Here is an 18,004-nt window from a genome sequence, read left to right on the forward strand (position 1 = left end):
TTCAAATAGTTTTAAAGACATGTAATTAGATTCATATGTTTTAGATTTTTTTAATTAAATAGTAATTTTGTGAATTTTAATGTTGTATACATATATGTAGATTATATTTCACAGACAACATATTTGGTGAGGACTCACCCCCACCCCCACCTAGTCCTCCTCTACCACCTACCACAAAGGAGTTGCAAGAGAGCGTGAGGCACAACCTCTGCAACCTCATATAAGACATAGAGACTCTTAGGTGTGAGACCCATTCCCCCACCCTACTAGCTACTTTTCCTTGTAGATATAATGCAAGGTGTTGTACAGTCTATAGAGCACTTAGACTATGACATAGATAGCTTTAGATCATGGAGGCAAAACATGCCTTTCTTTTATTTTGACGACATGTCTTATAGATAGTTCCATGAACTGAAAATAAATAAAGGACATTTAAAAAGATATTTTAACAACTCAAATATGAGTGAAGAGATAAGGGACAAGAATCCTCTTATATTTTTTTTAGATGGTGCGCACACACCCACATATCACAGCATTTTTGGGAGTGGTGGTGGATGATATTTGACCATCCACCACACGTTAATCATCAGGTTTCCATGTACTTTCTTAAGAAATTATGGGCAGAGTTTGAATTGGGTTCGAAACCCAATTATTTTGATGTAAAACCATTTCAAGGGGTCAGTGGAGGGATGCTTCGGGATAGGCCTAAGAAAAATTTCATTAATAATACAAGGAATCATCGATGTCCTTAGCCTCTTGTTTCTCTTCCTACATCAATTTTTCCAATGTCTCTCCATCATCAAGCAATATTATCTACTCTTAGTTCATTGAGTGGCCTTTCGAGCAATTTAGTACAACAATGGATGTAGGTGGTGAATATTCATGCCCTTGGATATATTTTTACTAGTTGTGCGGATATATGTACATGCCCCAAGAGCAATGCTAATATAGCATAGGATTCCCATGTTGCCAAAGTTGGTGATTTCAATGATGAGGTGTATGTTTCTCATGGTGGTGTTGGTGATGATATTGATGTGTCATCATTTCTTGACCTTCTTTGTGGGGAGGGAGATAATCACGAGCAATAGGTAAAAATTTAATTAAAATTTATAAAGTACATTATTATTTACTTTCTACATATGCATAATTATACTAACTATAATTTATGTTGATTTTCAAATAACAGAGGATGGATAATATTGTTCCTCCTAGGAGATAGTATAGTCTTTTTTCAAGATCTTTAGATGTTGGCATCCCTCATATGGTATGCACTTTGAATTCCACTTAAAATAATTGACATTGGAACTCAAATTTAATAACATGTGCTAATGTATTCTTTTTGTCTAACTCTATAGGGATTGTCATTAGTTACATAGTTAGATGCTTCTACATGTCTTGATCTATCCATGAGTTAGGCACAACCTCAAATACCTATAGTATAATCCATCCACTAGTAAGGAACAACCTCAGTATAGTATTTTTTTGTGTCCTTCACCTTTTTGTCATTTTAGACATGTCAGTGCTTCTAGTAGTGAGTCTCATCCTCAAACACCTAATGTGTGTACTTTTTCAAGATTGTTTTGTTGCATAGGTATGCTTACTAACTTATATCTACAACTTTGATTCATCATTGTGTATTGTAATTATAGGTCATTGGAGTACATTATCATCATGGTAGAAACATATCTCTAGACTCATCTGTGACACTACCTAGTACTCAAGCATGACATATATTCTCTTATTTCAAAAAGTTATAGTGTAAATTATGTACTTTTTAATTTACATACTTTTTAATTAATGTATATATAATTTTGACTCAAGGTTTATGTATCGATGATTTTAGGAGGATGTCGCCATGACTATTGGTGGGAGTATAAGACTAAGCCAGATGGAGGTACCAACATCATCTTTTGAGGTCAATATTGTTATTTATACATAGTTCATTATAATCTTTATCAAATTTTTAAAATTTATGTATTCTCTTACAGGACTTGGTTATTGCCACGTTTGGTAGCTATGAGAGTGCACCTCCTCCTCTTAGAGAGGGACACCTATCTCACATGGTAAAATTTTAAATAAGTACAAAATATTTTTATTTTATCTGCAAACTAGATTTTGAAACCCATTTCAATTAAACATGTACATATTGTCTTCTCGGGATGCCACACAGGATGTCATATGTGATGCCCCACATGATGAGACATGTCATGTTACACAAGATGATCCATTTTAGTCCTCTTTGTGTTGAATAAAGAGAAATATAGATCAGATAGATTAGCTCTTTTGGCACCTTTATATTGTGTTTTTTTGACACTTTTTTATTATTATGACACACTTTGTATTAGGATAGTTATCTCTATTATATATTTTTTGACTTCATAGATCATGTTATCACATATTAGATGATGTTATATATTTTTATGACTTTTTATCATGCTAGTGTATGGTATCTTCTTATGTTATCATGTGGAAAGTATGAAACGTTTTGTTTATTGTGACATGTTTTTTCATTTTATGACATATTTTGTTAGTATATGGTATGAACAATAATAACTAATTTTAATTAAATATATGAACATTAATTTAAACATGTTTTAATGTAAAATTAATTGGAAAATATAGGGGGTCTTAAAAATTGATAGAGAATTTAATATCAAGTGCACACCAATAACTTTCAAATAGAAGTGAACTCCTATATTTTACACAATTGAAGTCATCTATTTAAAAAATTAGTGAAGTTGTATATTTAACACAAGTGAAGTCATATATATGTACTTAAATAGTATGAAGGACATAAATAGAAGTGAACTGCTATATTTTACACAACTCAACTCATATAATTTTAAAAATCTAGTGAAGTCATATATTTAAAACAAATGAAGTCATATTTGTAGCACAATATGGAGGAAATAAATAGAAGTAAACTCATATTTTTAAATGTTTACAACATGTTTTGATTGAAATAAAAAAATTGGTTGAACACATTTGTTCAAATGAGGTCCTATGAAATAAAAAAAATACATTTGTTTAAATCTTGGTAAAAGCACAAATTTATAAGACCTATTTGTATAATGTAAATATATTTAATGTACACTCACTATGTATAATTTCACAAGATGTTGTTGTTCGATTCACCTAAAAAAAATAAAAAATCATAGGTTGTACTTGAGACCTGAATAAGAGGAATATAAGTTATCTAATTTTCTATTGACAATGAATACATACATGTATATTACATAAGTACATATATAAAAACAACACAATAAAGAAAAAACTTACATATGTATATTGTGTAGTCATCCTACTATATCTGCATCCTTTCTCTTTTGCAATGCATATATGATTGCCTCATTCTCTCCTATTGAAATTTTCCATAATACCTTACTGGTGGGTCTCACTTTGTATCTTTCTAATTTGATATTCGTTGCCACAACCAAATGAGGATATTGTAAAATCTTATTTTCTAATTGGTAGTCTTCAAATACTAGTAACCAATTCTTTGTGTTAGGTATGTACGTAGCCAAGTTTCAGCTACATTGATAGGCCCAATTGGATACTAAAAACCATCATCATCTACTTGATGACATATCAATTTTTTCATAGATTCCACACATCTAGCTAGCCAATACTCAGTTTGTTCATCATTAACATCGGGTCCAATAAAAACATAAAAATTTCCTACAAGATAAGATAAAGTACACTTGCATGTACTTGAATTATATTAATGACATGTACATAAATAAATAATATAAATTGAAGCACAATTACAAAAAATTTAATTAAATTGTACATACCATGTTGTATGAGGTCAAAAATATGACCATAGTCGTCTAATGCAAATGTGACATTTGAGCCTTCATTTACTATATCATCTTTAATGTGTGTGTCAATGGGTGCTAATGATTTTTTTTTCAATCTTCAACCCTTTGTATATTCTCGCATTCTTTCGATTCACTTGCAAGACAAAACTGACAAAAAAAAGCAACCTCCCTAGTCCATATGGTCCAAGTGTTAGAATAAAAGCTCATAAATAAATGCCATTTAGCTGACCCACTAATTGTATCACAATCATATCTTGAAAGGAAATTCTTCTCTTAAACTAGGCAGAAGAAACATCTGATTGTAGAGTTATGACTTGATCCTATCCATAAATATTTGTTACACCATTCCACAATGTCATGTGCATTTTTGAGTTTGGATTTTTCCTCAAATTTTAATTTCTCTTTGGAAAGGGCTCTCTTCATGCATGCACCAGCACCATCATGTTCTCATTTACCATGTCCAACCTAGAAAAAACTCCCCATATGTTGGATATTAGTTTTCCTATGTGTCCTACTCAACCAATAGAGTATTCTAGCATTCTTGAATTGTCTTGTATAATTATCTGACCATATTAGATGTTGTTTCATTTGAATTTGTCTCTCTCTTAAATTATCATAAAATACTTTAAAGAAATATTGGACAAACTCAGATGAATGAAGTTTATTATCACTCATATAGAAATGGTACTCTCTCAATATTTTTCGATCAACTTCTGCACTATCAAGTGCATTCCTATAAACTATATGAACAAAAATTACTACTTGCACTAAACTGTGATATTATCCTTGTACCTCATCTTGGGATGAAAGTGTGTAGTTCTCTACAAAGTCAATGACTAAAAGTATAGTACCAATTGAAAACTTATTCTTACATATGTGAATTTGTCCATCAAGCCTTCTAGCATATTTAGAGTGTTTAACATATCTTGGTATGGTCACACTCTTAAACTCATCCATAAATGCATGACAACTAACTTTATCTATAGCTAGATCACACCTTCCAATATTCCCATGTTTCAATGGATATTCAATAGTTTTGAATCTTTTTACATTTACTAATTATTGTCCAAAACTAGTCAAAGAATTTTCATGCAAAAATTAATCTAATAAAGCAAGATTTCCACACATATCACATGTACCAAAAAGATATGCATTGAAAAGAAAAATTTTCTCATTACATGGCTTACAAAATAAACCTAATATGAAATCCTTTATAGTTTGAGGTGGTATTTTTATACCACATTCTTGCAACATTTCTTTACTATGCATGGACCTATGTATAGATTGAAATACATCATAATGGTAATGAAATTGAACATAACTTTTACAACATGTGAATCCTTACATAACATAGTTTACACTTTTAAAAATATCTTTTACTAATGGTAATAGTTAACACCTTATCATCTAATTTTTTTTTGAACAATTCAGTTTGAGGCATGTCTAAAAGGTGTATAGGATGTGGATCACATATTTTTGAGCCAACTCTCAATTTAAGAAAATCTCTTGAATTAGGTTATACTCTTATATTATCATGCCAAAAAGATTTGACCAAACTTTTGACTTCACTAGTAAGTTTCATATTAGAGCTCAGGAGTCTACCACTAGAAGTCCACAAACTATTTGCTAGATCATGTTCAAAGTTAACCCTTCTCTTTATAATTCTTTCTAAAGTTTTATGATTCACATTAAGGGTATGTGCAGGATCATGGTGTGCCAAAAAGTGGCGATCTAAAAAATTTGTATTTCTAAAATATCTCAAACCATTTCAATATCTATTCCAACTTTTTTCCCACCCACCCCGATACTAAATGAAAAAAATTAATATCTTTACAAGGTATACTATATATTTTGATACCAAAGCTATATGATCAACTTTAAAAACATCTAAAAATGTACTTTTGGCCTATTTTATGTGATTTTTACTTCAAACATGTAGTTGACGACTTTTTTTTCACCAAAAATTGATGAAATGAAAAGGGTTTCTTAATAATGTTCTTATCTTTCCATAAATGTAAGTTTTGTCAAATTATGAGTTTAGTAAGTAATTATTGTTTATTTTCTAATGGAGTTACGTATAAAGTGCTAACACACTACTTGAAAAATAACTATAACTTTCAAATGGTACAACATTTTTTAAATCCAAAAGATGCATCACATTCTATATTTCTTCTACTATAAGGGTAAAAAATGAAAAATTGAATTTTGTAGAGTTTTGAATTAGTTAAGGTGGTCAAACATAAGAGTTTTTTATTCTAAAAATACTAAAGTCAAAAATTAATTATTTATTAATTATTTAGAATAAAAATACCCAAAAATATGTGTCACATCCAAGCATGAATCTACTACTTATATCTAGAATATTATTAAAAAATATTATCATTTGATTTTGATTAAGGTGGTCAGACATACATCTACTTATTTTTGTTCTAAAATTTTTGTAATATTACATTAAAATTCAAAATTTTGACCAATCAATTTTTATTTTTTTGAGATAAGTCCTAGTAGTTTAGAAACTAGATTCAATTTTCTAGAGATTCTTTTCTCTCAATGTTTTGATATAAAGTTAATAACAAGTAGAAAATTGCACATCAAGTTGACATAACCCTGATTTTCTGATTTTTTATTGCCACTTAAGAGCATAGTTTGGTTGACCATCATCCTGCACATATCCTTAAGATATCCACTTATGTTACTAATCAATATTTTTTCATAAGTGGGTAAAAGCACAAACCTATGTCACCTTTTATAAAGAAACGTGATATCAGAATGTGACAGTTCAACATTAGTGACAAAAAAAATGGTATTTGTGTTTAAAATATGAAGATGATGTAAACTAATGAAATGTGTAGAATTGGATGAATTTTATGCCTATAATTTTTATAATTTTTTTAAGTAGGAACTTATTCATTTTATTTTATTTTGAAGTCTTTTTTTTAACTGTAAAAAATATAGGGTGTAGTTCCCGTCAAACAAGTATATGCAAATCATCTTTTTTTGTTCTGATTTGAAAATATCTTATAGATGACATATATAGCTAGTGCACAAAAAAAGAAATAATTATTTTTGATGTATATTTTTTTTGTTATAAGTACTCAAGTTCGACCTTATCAGAATCCAACAGTTTTTTCCTCCTGTCAAAACTTTCCTATCAAATCTATATCTTCTTGAAAAAAAATTACATATTTGTGAAGAGGATTCTTTCCTCTAGAGATAAATATAATTTTTAAATTTTTTTGATATGATTTACTATTTTTTTTCTTTTTTTGAGGGAGCATCTTCTGAAATGTTGAAATATCGACTTATAATACTTTGAGATTATAACATATTATAACTAATCAAAACACTACAAAATTTATATAATGATGATATTGAATCTAAGATCCATAAAAGGGTATTTTTAGTTTTTGAAAAAAATTGAGTTTTGATAGAGAAATGAGATTTGACCAAGATAGGTTTTGGTATCACAAATGGTGACATAGATTTGTTCTTTTACCCAAGTTTATTTATTAACTAAAGGTGTTGTTATTGCTCATTATGTTGCATTCTTATCTTTAGAGTAGCTTATCTTTCTAATAACAGTAAATGTACTAGCAACACTGGATACAACTTGTTTTAAAGACTCATTCTTATTCTTGGGTTTTGCATACATTGCTAATCTTTTTTGACACTACAGTCATGTTTGTAATTAGTGACATACACTTATTCATATTGTAAGCATCTACTGAGCTTATTATATAGTTAACAGAGTTAACCAAGCATTTCTGTTGCTACCAAGCTCTACAGTTTCTACCGAGTCCCTTGGACAATTTTCAGTTTGCACTGAGAAGTTACTACCATGGTGATGATCAGTAGTGTAAATCAAGCATCTTAGTGTATGTCAAGTTTATTAGTGTAAACCAATTTGTGCAATGTTTACCGAGTTTACAGTTAATGTGATGTGAGTCTAGTGTTAACCAAGCTACTAAGTGTTAACCTAGTAACTTAGCTTTAACTGAGCTCGTAGAGAATCTAGTATTGACTGAGCTATGTAGTCAAAACCAAGTGATTCAGTTTATATGACAAGTTTCATAGTATTCACTGAGTCACTAGTGCAAAATGAGTTCAAGACTACTTAGAAGTGATCAGTATGGACCAAGCTTCTATGACTACTGAGTGCATGATGATGCCAAGAAATGACAATGGATGTCGAGTATCAAAACCTCAACGAGCCAGTCTTCAGAACCTAAGTTTCTACACTTTGGCTGACTTTGTGATTTTTGTGTAAACTTGTATTGTGGCCAACTTTGTAATTTGTAATTAGATTGGCATATATTAAATGTATTGTATCACATCTAAAATGATGATATAAGATATAGAAATAAAGTAATAAGTAGAGAAGATTGAATTACAAATGCTACAATAGTATAAGGAGCAACAAAGATTTATCTATCATAGCAAGGTGATTACTACATTCAAAGGAATCTCATTTAGCAAACCAAGTTGCAGATAAGAGATCAACTATTATTTCATCCTGACAAGTGGATCAGTTAAATCCTTTTGCAAGGTAGACTTAACAGTCTTTTGTAAATATCTTTACCAAGTGCATACTTCATTGTATGTTTGTAAATCCTTTTTTAAGGTGGACTTAGCAGTCCTTATTGCTCCTAACAGGGCAGATCATTAGAAGTGATCCTTGTAAGCCTTAATAGGCCAACTTTATATTGTAGTACTAAAGCTTGTGGGTATCATCCCCACCCTAGTTTTACTTTTTATTTGGAAGGTTTCTGGGTCACCAAATTGTGTGTCAAAAGTGTTATGAATGCTTTAATTTTTTCAGTTTCTCATGCATGCAATTAGATCAGAATACTCATGAAGGATTAATTGCTAATTAGAGATTAGGTTTTATTGGTTAATGATTCACCCCTCCCCTCTTAGTAACTTAGCCTATCATAATATTTCCAACAATTGGTATTAGAGCTTTGTGGTTCTTAGAGATAAATTTTACATCTTGAGAAAAGATCAAAGGCTATGGAGGTATTCAGACTTGACAAGGCTATTGACAATGAGAAACTTGATTTGGAATTGGCTATTGGACAACTCAAGAAAGAAAAAGAGAAACTTTCTCAATCCCTGAAAAGAAGAAATGATCTTGCAATCCAAATGAATGATCAACTCTACATTGAAGAAAGAAATGAAGACATCCATTCAAGTAATTCAGATGAATCTGATGAAGCAATCAAAGAACTATTGAAAAAGAATATTAATCTTCAAGAAGAAGCAATGAAACTAAGAAGAGAGCAAGAAACTCAGTTAGTAAGATTGTTTGAAGTCATGGAAGAAGAAAACAAGATAAAAGATGAGATAGAAGGAAATTTAGCATCTATCCCTTTAGCAGAAAAACTTCATTGATCAGCTCACCAATACAAATGAAGAAATCATGAATCTAAGATCAAAGAATGGAAGATTTCAAAATCATCTAAACACTGAAAGGAAAACCAATGAAAGGATGATGAAATCTCAAGTAGATATGAATCAATTAAATGAGCAAAATCATTATAGACAAAAGGAAAAAGTAGGAAATGGATATATAGAAGAAGGTGAATCATCCAAGCAAGGAGCTCAAAAGAATCAAAGACCTACTTGCAATCATTATGGTAAGATAGGTCATACATCAAACAAATTTTGGAGCAATGGAAAAGGTAAATTCAATGGAAAGTGTTACAATTGTAATTAGCATGGTCATAGAGCTAATGAATGCAAAGAGAAACTTAAGTTTGAAGGCAAATGTCACAAATGTAAGAAGCATGGGCATAAATCCTTAGAATGCAAAACTAAGATATTGAACCCAGTAGAGAAAATTGTAAAAGCTATATTTGGTTGGGACTATAACACTTGGTGCAAATGTCATTACTATGGAGAATTTGGACACATTGGAATGAATTGTGAGAAAAATCACATGAGGAAAAGAGATACTACTAGAAGATGTTTTATTTGTACAAAACGTGGTCATCTTGCCAAGAATTGTATGAATACTGGAAGAATTGAAGATGGAAAGAATGAAAAAGTTGATAACATTAGAAATAAGCTGAGACAACAATTGGTTCCAAAATCTTCTGAGAATGAAAGTCTGAGAAATGATGATCAAGTCACTCAAGAATTGAGTGACTCCAACATTCTACTTGATTTCTCAAAGGAGAACTGGAACTAGCATACTAAAGAAGACATCCAACATCAATTCTAGTTAGAAAAATGAAAGATCCAAATCAGCATTCAAGATGCAAAGGGATCACCTAGTAAACATGCTAGTCTTTACCCAATATGGTTGGGTTGAAGACCTTAGCAAGCGAGGTCAGTTTGTAAGACCTTGTCGAGCAAGGTCAGGAGTAACTAAGTTTTATGTGGTTACCAAGTCATGAAAGACTCTACCGAGCATTCAATACAAGTGAAGTGGATGATAAACTATCATTTGAGTGAACAATCATACCAAGCATTTATGGCAATCGAAAGGAGAATTTTGTTAAAAGGGAAAAATCGAAGTCATTTCTCACCATGAATTTTCGAAGAGCTATCTATGCAAGGCAATCTTTAGATCATTCAATCGATTTGAGAGAATTTTTTTTTTATTCTCTCAAACCCTAATGAGTGAAGATGGCATCCACCAGCAAAAAATCAAAGAAAGGTTCAGACATGTTAGTACGAGGTGTGGAATGGAAGGCATCAGATTTTAAGTTGAGTCCTGCCATTGCAGAAACCCTATATCCGAGTGGGGAACAGTCCAAAATTTCACCAAAGGCACTAGTAATCAATGATATCGATTCACATTTTAAATGTGCTATTCAAGATATTGGAACATTGGAGATGGATGAATCATTGAAGGAGTTATGCGTTAATGGTGTGTTGAAACTGGAACATCAGCATCTTGAAACAAAAGGTTTAACTCACATTCCGCATATGCCACAGGATTTCCAAATAAAATGGATAAGATATATTCTTAGTCATGTGCACAATGGTCAGTTGTGGTTGGAACAACCAGTTTTGATAACCAAGAAGATCATCCATAGGATCACTAGTCTTCCTATTTTGGTGAAAGTGAAAATGACCAAAACCATATGTCGGGTTGAATTGGAGAAGAAAAGCCTTGCCAAGTGGGATGGAAGGAGAAGGAAGATCAACTATCTTACTGACATGGAACTCAAGTTTGGGATACATGTCATCACTCACAAGATTTACAACTTGAGCAGATTTAGCATCATATCATGTGAAGCAGTAGATTTAGCATACAATGTGGTCAAGAATAACCTATCACTTGACCTTACTGAATTATTACTGAGCCAGTTCAACAAGAACATGGAGAGTATCAAAAATTCCAAGAACAATCCTTGTAAGTTCGGTTCACTTTTGACTTGTTTATTTTTCTATGTTCAAAAGTTTTTCCCATCAAAAGGTAGAGTAGTTTGGAGGAAAGATGTACCCGTTCTCTATTAGATTAATGAGTATATAGATGAAATGGGAGAGAACTATGCAAGCATTAAGGATAAATATTTTGATGCATTCAAGGAGAAGAAGAATAACAAATTCAAGTTTCCTAAGAAACTACTTGATTATTATAAAGATGATGTTTGTTTTATGGTTGATAGAGATAAAGTATACATTTAGGCACTTAGGCCAAGGATAGTATGGGTAAAGCCTCTTGGATATGAGGTAAACATAGATGAAACCAAGGACTTAATTTTGGCATTAGTTAATGAGCCTATTGACCCTAAAGTTTCATGCTTTGGCACTTATGATGAGGCAAAGGCCAAAATAGAACTTGAAATCAAACTCCCTCAGTCAGTTAACAAAGGGAAGAAGAGAACTGCCAAACTAAAAACAAGTTCCACTCTTTTGTTAACTAAACGTAAAGGTGATCATATTGAGGATGAATAAGTAGAAGATGAAGAAAAATTAGGGGATGAAGAGTTACTGAAAAAGAAAGGTAACGTAATTATTACCAAGCCTACCAAGACATCTACTATTTTGTTTACAAGAAGATCATCTAGGAAGAAAGAAGATAAAGAAGGAGGAGATGTAATCTTCAAGAGGCATCCACCTACTTTTGAGGAAAGGATGAAAGATTTAGAATTAGGATCTAACATAACAAACTTCAAGGCATTGAAGTATGAGATTAGGACTGCAAAGGAGCAGAAGCAAATAGAGGATTTGATTATATCCAAAATGGGTAAGTGAAAGTACTCCCCAAACTAGCTAGCTCAATAGATTCCTAATGTTCTAATGGAGAAAATCAAGCCAAGATGGGAGAATGCCATGAAAAATGTAAAAGAAATATATGAGTAGACCCTAAGGCAACTCATGCCGAGTTTGGAAGACAAGGAGGTAAAGGAATCTTTGAAGAAAAATGAAGAATAGCTTACATTGAGATTCAACACTTGTCGTGTGTTGTTCAAAGACATTGAGCATGTTGTGAAGAATGCTACAAAAACATGGACGAATGTTTATCTTCTTCACAAACTGAGTGATTTTGTAGCTAGTGTCAAAGAAAAGGATGAGGATGATGATGAACAAGAAAAAGATGAAGAGATTGATAATGAAGAAGTCACTCATTTTGACAATGTAGATGATTATGAAGAGGAACAGGGGCAAGAAGCTACCAAGGAAGATTTACGAGATGTGCAAAATACTAAGGAGGTAGACCTGGTAAAGATTTTTGGAGTGGTCATAGCCTCACATCCTCATTCTCCAAGAAAAACACTAAAAACACCAAGCTCAAAGAAAGCTTCAGCAGGATTGATTGTGACTAACACTGAAAGCACAAGCACTCAATCAATATTTGCACCTATCTAGCTTAGTACTTTATTGATAGAAGTGGCAAGCTCTTCATCTACTGAGTAGAAAGCACTTCCCTCTACATCAATTTTTGCTACACAAGTATTTCTACCATAGGTATTTAGATAATGACTGCAGTATCTACTTTCTCAGTGAGTCCTGTTATTTCTACAATTCTTTCCATTCCTAGCATACATTTAATAAGTGCAAAGATAGTTGAGACCAAAACTCAACTGAGCACAAGATTTTTGGGAAAAGGCAAAGAGAAGGAAGAAGACAAGGCAAAGAGAAGGAAGAAGACATAGATCTTGATGAGGAGATTGTTATTCCTATTTGGGACATCTCAAATCTCAATCATGATCAAATGCATGTTTTTGGAGAAATTCTTTAGAAGAAAGCCAAGCAATAGAGGCTTAGAGAGGAAAGAAACAAGGAATTCCAAATAATAGAAGATGCAAAGAATATCCTTGTAGAGGCATTAAATATAGAGGTTGATACTTTTCAACCAATTTTAAACCAATTCGCTAAGATAGTCCAGATATTTAATGAAGATTTAAATGGACAAGAGAAATTGTTGCAGAGAGATGAGAAGAAGTTTGAGAATAAAGTTTTGGAACTTATTGCTTAACAAATAAATATCCATCAAGTAGAATTATCTACTATTCTAGGCTTACTAGACACCTTGTGCAATAATGTATCTTTACTATTCAGTAAATTCTATGATACATCAAATTTCACAAAAGAAATATGAAATAAATTGTTAAAGATTGATGAGGATCTAAAGGCAAGTGCATAGCAGCTGCAACTTGATCAAAGCTACAACTCTACCCATTACAAAAAGATTAGATTCCTAATTGATATGCAAGTAGAATTGTTGAGAGAAGAAACCATAATAAGATCAACATTGATAAAAATACATTGCATGATTCTCCCAAACATGGATGCATTGCAGAAACACATTGCACATGAAAAAATGCCCATCCATGATAAAAATTTCTCCATTGTAGACCATATGATAGAATTGTTAGTAGAAGTATAGACTGCATTACACACATGCAAGGTGTTGCAAGAAAATTGGGATGAAACTTTGGCACTTATCTTAAAGGTATATTCAAATTTCTTGTCACATTTTGGCATTACTATATAGTATATATACCATAAATCTTTGGCATTAATGTCAAAAAGGGGGAGAAGATGTATATAGATGTATTGTGTAAAGGAGAAGATGTAAAAAAAAGAGAAGAATGTGAATACATGTATAGTACATACTATATATTATGTAGGGGGGAGCATTATAATATTATGCATGTATAGCTCTTACAAAAATAAATTTTGAAAATTCTCAAAAATGGTATACTCTACCGAGTCAGAGACACAAGGTGATGGATATAAGATGTTCTTGAACATTTTGAATTATGTTTTAACTAATAAGTCCTTTTGTCACTAATGCCAAAGGGTGTGATTGTTGACATTATAGTCATGTTTGTTATTTTTGACATACACTTATTCAGTTTGTAAGCATCTACCAAGCTTATTATATAGTTAACAATGTTAACCAAGCCTTTAAGTTTCTACTAAGCTCTAGAGTTTGTACCAAATCCCTTGGATAGTTTTCAATTTGCACTAAGTAGTTACTACCATGGTGATGATCAATAGTGTAAACTGAGCATCTCTGTGTATGTCAAGTTTATCAGTGCAAACCAAGTTGTGCAGTGCTTATTGAGTTTGTAGTTAATGTGATGTGAGTCTAGTGTTAACCAAGCTACTCAGTGTTAACCTAGTAACTTAGTTTCTACCAAGCTCACGGGGAAACTAGTGTTGACTGAGCTATGTAGTCAGAACCAAGTGATTTAGTCTATATGATGAGTTTCAAAGTATTCACCGAGTCACCAGTGTAGACTGAATTTGAGGATACTTGGAAGTGATTAGTATGGACCAAGATTCTACATCTACCGAGTGCATGACGTTACTGAGCATTGACAATGGATGTCGAGTATCAGAACCTCACCGATCTAGTCTTTAGAACCCGAGTTTCTACACTTTGGCCGACTTTGTGATTTTTGTGTAAACTTGTATTGTGGCAAACTTTGTAATTTGTAATTGGATTGTTATATATGTAATGTATTCTATCACAACCAAAATGATGATATAAGATATGGAAGTAATGTAATAAGGATAGAAGAGTGAATTGCAAGGGGTATAGCAGTATAAGGAATGACAAGGATTTATCTATCATAGCAAGGTGATTACTACATTCAAAGGAATCTCATTCAGCAAACCAAGTTGTAGATCAAAGATTAGCTTCTATTTCATCTTGATAGGTGGATCAATTAAATCCTTTTTGAAGGTAGACTTAACAATCTTAAATCTCTTTACCAAGTGCATAATTCATTGTATGTTTGTAAATCCTTTTGCAAGGTGGACTTAGCAGTCCTTATTGCTCCTAATAGGGAAGATCATCAAAAGTCATCATTGTAAGCCTTAACAGGCCAAATTTATATTGCAGTACTAAAGCTTGTGGGTATCATCCCCACCCAAGTTTTACTTTCTATTTGGAAGGTTTCTAGGTCACCAAATTGTGTGTCAAAAGTGTTATGAATCCTTTAATATTTTTAGTTTCTCATGCATGCAATTAGATTAGAATACTCATGAAGGATTAATTACTAATTAGAGATTAAGTTTTATTGGTTATTGATTCATCCCTCCCCTCTCAGTAACTTAGCCTATCATAATATTTTCAACAAAAATTTTTCATTACTTTCTACATTTTAGACATTTTAATTAGTTACAACATCAATTGTTATTAAAACCCTAAATTTCTTATTATAAAATTGTTGTTTATATAATCTATTAGCATGTGTCCTAATTTTTCTCCATGAAACCAATCCATGAATATTATCTTTAACACATCATTATAAAAATGGAAATCTTAATGCACTTTAGTACCATTCAAACATGTTTCTTTAGTACTTGGTGTTTTCATGTCTACATTCATATAATTTTTATTTTCAATTGGCATTTCATTTTCAATTTTATTTGGAATTTTAATCTCATTTTCATTTTTAATTTATATATTTATTTTATGGCATGCATTTCCATTGGAGTTTTTTGTGCATGATCATTTGACAATCTATTCTCTTGAAGAAAACCTAAATCATCTAAATCGTAACTTGCCAATACAAAATCACTAATTTTATCAAGAGAATAAGCTCAAGGGTTTGGAGACACAATTGTATTGAATGTTCTATTAGAATGTGCACCTGAATTTCCTTGTATTGGATTCTCTTCATCAGCCTCTTCATCCATCATGGTATCCTCAATGTCCTTCTCTTTTGAAACAATATTTGAAATTCAAGAGCCAACATTGTTCAACTCTCTAATTCTTTGTCTTCTCTCTCGTTGATAGTGTGCTTCCTTCTATTTATTTGTTGCAATCTCCTCATCTGTTAGAACTTTCAAATTTGAATTCAAATCAATTAGAGCTTGCAAAATACAAAAGATGACAAGAAAGTAGAATAATATGACAAAAATTTGTTGTTGTACCTCGGGACTATCAAATAATTATTACAATGGTTGTTTAGTGATTTGTGGGTCATCTTTTGGGACCCAACAACTATGTATGAATTGAGTGCCCAATTTTTAAATAATTGGGTACATAATTTTAAAATCAGGTACTCGATACTTTAAACTAAGGGGTGTTTGATTCTTACAAAATCTAAATTACAATCAGTCACCCAACTTTTGAATTAAAAAGCGGGTGTCTGATTCTAAAGCCATGGGTGGGAATTTCCCATTAGTATTGGGTTTCGCCTTTGAGGAAAGGCATGCTACTAGCTTAGTGGGACCAATCCTATGCCTTTATCTATCAAAATTTGACTAAGGCAATTATTCGACAATTTTAAGCATTGCCATAATTTTTATAGGGTTTTCCTTACCCATTTTTTTGACAAAACAAAAACCCATTATAGATCTTACTATTTTGATTTTAGAAATGTAAACTTTATACTGTTATGAGTTCATTTGCTATTTTTTCATGATTTATTATTGAAAAGTGTCACCTAAACATAAAATAGTTAGATTAAATAAAACCTTAATAACTTTTTAAATTTTTAATATTTCTTAAATTAATTTACATGTCATCAATCTTCACACAATTATTTAGAAGTTTAAAAAAATCAAAAAATTTAAATTTTGATTAATTATGGTGTCTGTTCGCAAGAGGTTTTAGAAATTAGCTTAATCATCAATTAAAAATTAATAAATGAGAAAAAATCATTAAAAGTTTAAGGAAAATTATTCTCATCAATTTTTGGTGTGTCATGTAACTTCTTTTAAAAGGATTCACAAAAATTCATTTAGTTGTGTCAAATTATGGAGTCCGTACACGAGCATGGTATGGTCCTAAGATAGGCATTTTAAAAATGTGGTTTCTAAAGATCCATACAAAAAAAAAATCTATCATATAAGTATTCAAATAAATTACATATTAAAAAAAATAAAAGTCTAAGCACTATAATTTGTATTACTAAATTTTTCAGATATTGAAACTATAAGTGCCTCAAATTCTACAATCATTTGACAAGAAAATCTAAAATTAGGAAAAAAACTTACACTTTTTGGCCAAAAGTGAGACCCAACTTCTTGCACTGACCCTGCTACATATAAAGATTAATAGAACCTAAAATAGGGGCAAAATCATCATGTTTATCTATTTGCATATTTTTACCTTGATTTAGTTCCTCCAAAGACTCATGCATAGTTTGATTGAAGGAAGGTAAGGATCGAGATAAAGAAATAGGTTGAGAATAGCACAATGGAATTTAGCCTTAGCTTTATCGTGATTTTTCTTGTGATGTTGATGACTATGTTGGTTATGAATGGTTTTGGAAGATAAAGAGGAAGGAATAGGATCAACTGCCATAGGTTTGGTAGAAGGAATGATACTAGGATCAGGTATAGTCACTAAAGGAATAGATGGAGAAGGTAAAATAGGTCCATGAGTGGAAGGAATAGATGAAGTATGAAAGATAGGCATACGAGAGTGACCCATAGGAATACTATGCTCAAGAATCTTGGCTACTTTATATTTCTCATAGTGTCAATAAAGATGATCATGACAAGTAGGCGATTTTTTAGGAAGAGATGGCAAATAGAAATCAATCTCACCACAATCTCAAGGATGTGAAAGCTTATAAAGGGAATGATTAATGGTGACAATTTCTCCATTATGGGTAGATTTAATGCACTTATGAATAGGAGAAGCTACAACTTGAATGGAATAAATCCATGGAATACCAAGCTTAACTTGAAATTAATCGAAAGTAGGAATAACATAAACGGTAGTACAAACAACCTTTCCTACAAGAGTAACAAGTAGA

Source organism: Cupressus sempervirens, chromosome 4, assembly GCF_028749045.1.
Source record: "Cupressus sempervirens isolate cs-2001-9-10 chromosome 4, ASM2874904v1, whole genome shotgun sequence".
Classification (NCBI taxonomy): domain Eukaryota; kingdom Viridiplantae; phylum Streptophyta; class Pinopsida; order Cupressales; family Cupressaceae; genus Cupressus; species Cupressus sempervirens.